Source organism: Nansenia antarctica (genome assembly GCF_963989245.1).
Source record: "Nansenia antarctica genome assembly, chromosome: 9".
NCBI lineage: Eukaryota > Metazoa > Chordata > Actinopteri > Argentiniformes > Microstomatidae > Nansenia > Nansenia antarctica.
In genome coordinates, this window is record NC_137679.1 from 21,704,352 (window position 1) to 21,710,351 (window position 6,000).

Below are 6,000 nucleotides of genomic sequence, written 5' to 3' on the forward strand. Positions count from 1 at the left end.
GTTGACCCCTGCAGACATGAAGCAGTACCTGGGCATCATGCTTTACATGGCGGTGCTGCACCTGCCCAAGGTGAGAGATTTTTGGAGGAAAGAAACCATCTTTCATGTGCCGTTTCCAGCCACCATGATGCCCAGAGACCGCTTCATGGCAATTTCTGCCAATCTCCACATGAGCGATCCAACTGAAGATGTGGAGAATGACAGAAAAAGGGGCACTGAAGAATATGACCTCCTCCACCGGGTCAGGCCACTGTATGGCATGATCAGGAACCGCTGCATGGCCATTTACCATCCCAGGCAACACATCTCTGTCGATGAGAGGATGGTCGCCACCAAGGCCCGGTTGTCCATAAAACAGTACATGAGGGCAAAGCCCACCAAGTGGGGGCTGAAGTTTTTTGTTCTTGCCGATGTAAATGGCTATACCATTGACTACAGGCTCTACACCGGCAAGTCCAAGTTTGCCACTGGGAAGGGTCTGTCGTTTGATGTTGTGGCTGACCTGGTGAACAAGAACTTCCTGGGCTCTGGTTATCACATATATTGTGATAACTACACCAGCCCAGCCCTCTTCAGACAACTCGGCCAGCAGGGATTTGGGGCATGTGGAACCTACCGGCAGGGTAGAGTTGGCACTCCATCCTCTCAGGAGAATGCTGTGTGTAAAAGGTAATAACAGTAATAATACTATCTAGACAGAATAATAATAGTAATAATACATTTGATTTTATTTGTAATGCACTTTTTGTTTGAAACACCTCAAAGGTCACCACGAGGAACCATCCGGTGGATCAGGGATGGTAACCTGCTCTTTGTAAAGTGGATGGACACGAGAGAGGTGTCCATGTGCACCAATGTCCATCCAGTCTACACTGGCGAGACGGTACTGCGCTGGCAGAAGACAGGTATTGACATAATGCTGTAATGTAACCTTTTTGTCAGTTGATGAATAAATGACAGGAGCAAAACACATTGAATTACCATTGTGACAATGTGCACCCTCCTTTTCTCTCCTATCTATCTAGCTGATGGACAAAATGAGAGGGTCCCCATCCCCAGGCCCACAGCTGTCGGGGAGTATAATAAGTACATGGGGGGTGTTGATACATCTGACCAGATGCTGGGGACAAACTCTGTCCACCGCAAAACCAGGCGGTGGCCTATTACTGTGTTCCAGCACTTTGTGGACTGTGTATGACAAACAGCTACATAGTCCACAAGGAGCTATGTAAAAGCAAGCAGGAGGTATGTAATTGTACTCTTCTGTATTTTGCACTGTCCTGTCTTGTCCTTGCACCTTTTGTATGCTTGTCTACTTATTGTTATGCACCAACATTCCAAAGCAAATTACATGTATGTGTGAAAACCCCCGGCAAGAGTAAATCTGATTCTGATTTTGTTTCAGGGACACATGACACGCCAGGACTTCCAGGAGCAGCTGACTGCCCAGCTCCTGGGAGTGCCACTGCATGGCAGGACGAAGAGGATCCCCAGCCAGGGCCATTTCCCTGTCCCTGTGAGCGACGGTCAGGGGAAGGGCAAGACCGTGAGAGCCACCCTGGGGAGAAAGAGGTGCACTCTGTGCAAAAGAAACACTCCTTGGAGATGTAGAGAGTGTGGTGTGGGCCTCTGCCTTCAACTCGACAGGAACTGTTTCACTCTGTACCACGACTGAGTACAGTAGGCCTGTCTGTATATAGTTAGTTAGTTAGTCCTCTTCACCCCGTTGAGGGGCATAGGGCGTCCACCAGAGCTCTCCATCTCACTCTCTTTTAGGCCTGGGCCTTTGTTTTTGTTGACTAACACCTGGATCTTGCTTGTGAGGCATAGCTTGTGTATATAGTCTGTTCTTAATTATTTGTATAATAGTCTGTTCTAAATCATTTGTATATAGTCTGTTCTTAATTATTTGTATATAGTCTGTTCTAAATTATTTGTATATAGTCTGTTCTTAATTATTTGTATATAGTCTGTTCTAAATCATTTGTATATAGTCTGTTCTTAATTATTTGTATATAGTCTGTTCTAAATTATTTGTATATAGTCTGTTCTTAATTATTTGTATATAGTCAATTTAATTTAACTAAAAACCCTCTAAAATCAATTCCGTTTTTGTGTTTTTCTTCCCTCAAAACATTTCAGTAATGTCAGATATTGAAAGCTGAAGTAATCCTGACAAAAGGAGCAAAGGCATTTACTCACAGGACATTATCTGACATTTTTACAGCCAAAACATTACAAAATACTTTTATTCTTGACTAAAAACCTATAAAACCCAATTCCGATTTTCTTTTTCCTCCATGTCAATAATCACTAGAATGGTAATTACTCTTGAACAATATAAGATATTTCTAACCTGTCTTCTATTCTGAATTGCCAACAGAATTGTGCATGCCTCATACCCTCTAACTTTCCTTCAAGCTTGTAAGTAAAATGGTTTAAAATGCAGTTTTCTGATGGAGTATGGCAGCCGGAGAAGATTTTTGTAAAGATTGCTGTGTGAAATCTGCTGGATAAAGGATAGTTATTCTCAAATAATAAAATAAACATTGATACCATTTAAAAGTACTAGCTCTTCTCTTTAAAATGGTCATATCATTTTTGGCTCTGTGATGTAATATGAAAACACCAAAAATGTTCTTGTATCGGAATGCCATATTCCGGAATATGAACATATGAAAATATGAATATAAAATTAGGTCTAAAAGGGGCTTAGCCGGTTTGTTATTTTTCATTTTATGATAAACGTGTACCGTGTACAACGACCAAACCGGGGACGTTCTGCCTGCTACCGGAGCAGCAACTTGTACCCTAGACTGAATCAGAGGATTGTTATCAACATTGCCGCCATCAGGACTGAGTCCGTGTGTGCAACGCGTCAACCCAACTCATCTTACAACTCAACCGCATCTGCTTCACCTCCACCATTCTACCACTCTGAAAGAGCCTGCCGCATTTGCGAAGGACACAGGCTTCGAGTCGGATGTCCGTCACGAAAAACTGACCATCGCCCAAGCCCGCAAGGGCACGGCAGCACACCGACCAGTCCGAGTCTACGCTGATGGGATCTTTGATCTTTTCCACTCTGGGCATGCTCGTGTTTTGATGCAAGCCAAGAACGTGTTCCCCAACACACATCTGATGGTGGGAGTCTGCAGTGATGAACTCACACACAAGCTTAAGGGCTACACAGTGATGACAGAAGGCGAGCGCTACGAAGCACTGAGGCACTGCCGCTACGTGGATGAGGTGGTCCGGGATGCTCCCTGGACCCTCAGCCCTCAGTTGCTGAAGAAACATAAGGATCAGAGGATGTCTACAAACACATCAAGGAAGCAGGGATGTTGGTGGCCACACAGAGGACAGACGGCATCTCTACATCTGACCTGATCACTCGCATCGTGAGAGACTATGATGTGTACGTCCGACGCAACCTACAGAGAGGCTACACAGCCAGAGAGCTCAATGTTGGCTTCATGACGGAGAAGAAATTCCGTCTGCAGAACCAGTTAGATAAGATGAAGGAAAAGGTGCGGATGGTGGAGGAGGTGTCCAAGCACTTTGTTCACAGTGTGGAGGAGAAGAGCCATGACCTCATCCACAAATGGGTGGAGAAATCACACGGGTTCATCAGGAATTTCCTGGAGCTGTTCGGTGTAGACGGAGCATGGCATGCCATTCAGGAGAGTAGTGGCCGGATGCTCCAGGCTCTGTCTCCCTACGCATCTCCCCGTGCTTCTCCCAGCAGCAGCCCCACTAGGGGGCGCTCCCCATCGCCGTCCTCAGACTGGCCCTCGTCTCCCCCTTCCTCCCCTAAGGGTGCCTCTCCCTCAAACTCCCTCAGCAGCAGTGAGGTGGATGAGGGGTCATAGCTAAGACTCAGAATCCTGTTATATCTTAATTTATTGAAATAGTACCTCAGGAGAGGGTTACATTTTGGAGGCTCCGCTGAGATTCCCTTGTTGTAACATATTAACACACATTAACACTTTATAATAACTTTCATCCATAAGGCATTTATAAACCACTAATAAATAACACACAAATAAATGTGAATATGCTTTTATCATGTTATGTTCTGTTGTTATGCTCTTAGGTCATTCCTCCACTGTGGCTCCTCTGGGGAGGGTGTCTAGAAATCATGCTGCTCCACCCTTCATCATCATATCTGATGATGATGTGCCTGAGGAGATTGTGGTGATAAGCAGTGATGATGAAGAGGAGGAAGTGGAGTGCCAGCAGCGCAATGCCTCTTGCCAGATTGTGGTGAAGGAAGAGGAAGGTACAGCAATGTGCAAACACAGCAGCAAGATTTGTTAGCTGCTGTGATAGAAAAAGGCAATCAAATGGGCTAAAACCACCATAAGAATTGAAATAAGTTTTATTTCATTTATTTATTCTAGTATGTAATCTATTTGTAATCTATTTATTTGTAATCTAGTATGTAATCTATTTATTTATTCTAGTATGTACATTACATTCTTCTTGTTTTTTATCTTCACACTTCACATGCTTTGGGCAATGTAAATGTATGTTTCCCATGCCAATAAAGCCCTTTGAAATTGAAATTGAATTGGAAGAGGAGGTCCCTTCCTCAAGCTGGGCCTTGACCTTTAGATCAATTTTGTTTGGTTAGTGAATGACTTGTTCACTTTGATACTAGAAATGTTTTTCTAAACAATTGTATGGGGTGGAATTAAAAAAAGATATAGTAACAACTTGTACATCGCCTCTGTAATGGGGGGGCGGGGGGGCCGTGTTCCCGGGGCTCCCCAAGCGGATCGCGGCCGGGGGGGTGGCCCGGTGGAACAAGAGGATCTACGTTCTGGGCGGGGAGAACGGCTCGCGGTTCTTCGACAGCATGTACATGTGGAAGCCCGGCTGGAGTGGCTGGGTGCAGAGGCGGGAAAAACTGCCGGAGAGGGGGGGGGGTCAGCCAGTTTGGATGTACCACTCTGAAGTTCCCCAAAAAGCACATCCTGTCACAACTGAGACTGGCCCGGGAGGACTGTAAACCTGAGGAGGAATGAGGATGAGGACGCGTAGCCTCGCCTGCTGCGGAACGAACTGAACGACCCGTTAGGATTTCAACCACCCCACCCCGTAGGCCCTGAGGAGGTGCTGTCTGTCACACACTCACGTCGTGGATGCACCTGTTGCACCGCTGTGGAGGACAGTGTTACTGCAGCTGGCATGCAGGCTGACCCGGCCGAGAGATCGTTTTCAAAACTCAAAATGATCAAAAGCTATCTGAGAAGCACCATGTCCCAGGACACACCCTCCAGACTAGCGATTCTCAGCATTGAAAGCCTGCGCGCACGTCAAATGGATTTAACAAACATACTATGTTACATAGTGAAGGACTTCGCACAAACTAATGTCAGGAGGAGAGGACGTTTTGGTCTTTGTTAAAGGTAAGAACCTTGGTAACAGTGAAGGGAGGAGAGGAGGCAGAGGTACAGGAAGTCCAGGATAACACAGAGAAGAACAACAAGAAGAAGAGAAGAGATGTAAAGTGTGTTATACTATAATATTATAATTATAATCCACTTTTAGTCTGTTATAATCCACTTTTAGTCTGTTATAATCCACTTTTAGTCTGTTATAATCCATGTGTGAATTGATTTTATCAACAAAATAAATCTGTATAAAATAATAAGTCTGTAGCACTTTTACATTTGAGTTGGGGTTCTGAAGTGAACGTCTCTTGTGTGAATGTTTTGAGAACATTTCAAGGACTCCTTCTTCATTCTCCACACAATCTACAGTCTACATTATAATCTCAATACACATTACAGCTGCAGTCCAGTGTCAGGGTCTATGGAGTCATCTCTAAGTAAAGAATGGTCTATTATTTGATATTATTAGAGATATGTATTAATCTATGAATCAAATTAACTCGGGGTGGTGTGTAGCCTGTCGGTCTGTTCTTGTTGCCGTTTGTGTATGGATATGTCCGCACAGTCACACACACAGTGTCATTCTGAACAAACGGGCAGC

General features: G+C 44.7%; 1 pseudogene across 1 annotated transcript; it reads left to right on the forward strand.

Annotated features, from left to right (window-relative positions):
- The first annotated feature begins 1,411 nt into the window (after window positions 1-1,411).
- LOC308165466 (choline-phosphate cytidylyltransferase B-like) lies at window positions 1,412-3,872 on the forward strand (annotated as a pseudogene). The gene is made up of 2 exons: window positions 1,412-1,619; window positions 2,855-3,872. The product of its transcript is annotated as a choline-phosphate cytidylyltransferase B-like (transcript).
- Window positions 3,873-6,000: the final 2,128 nt, after the last annotated feature.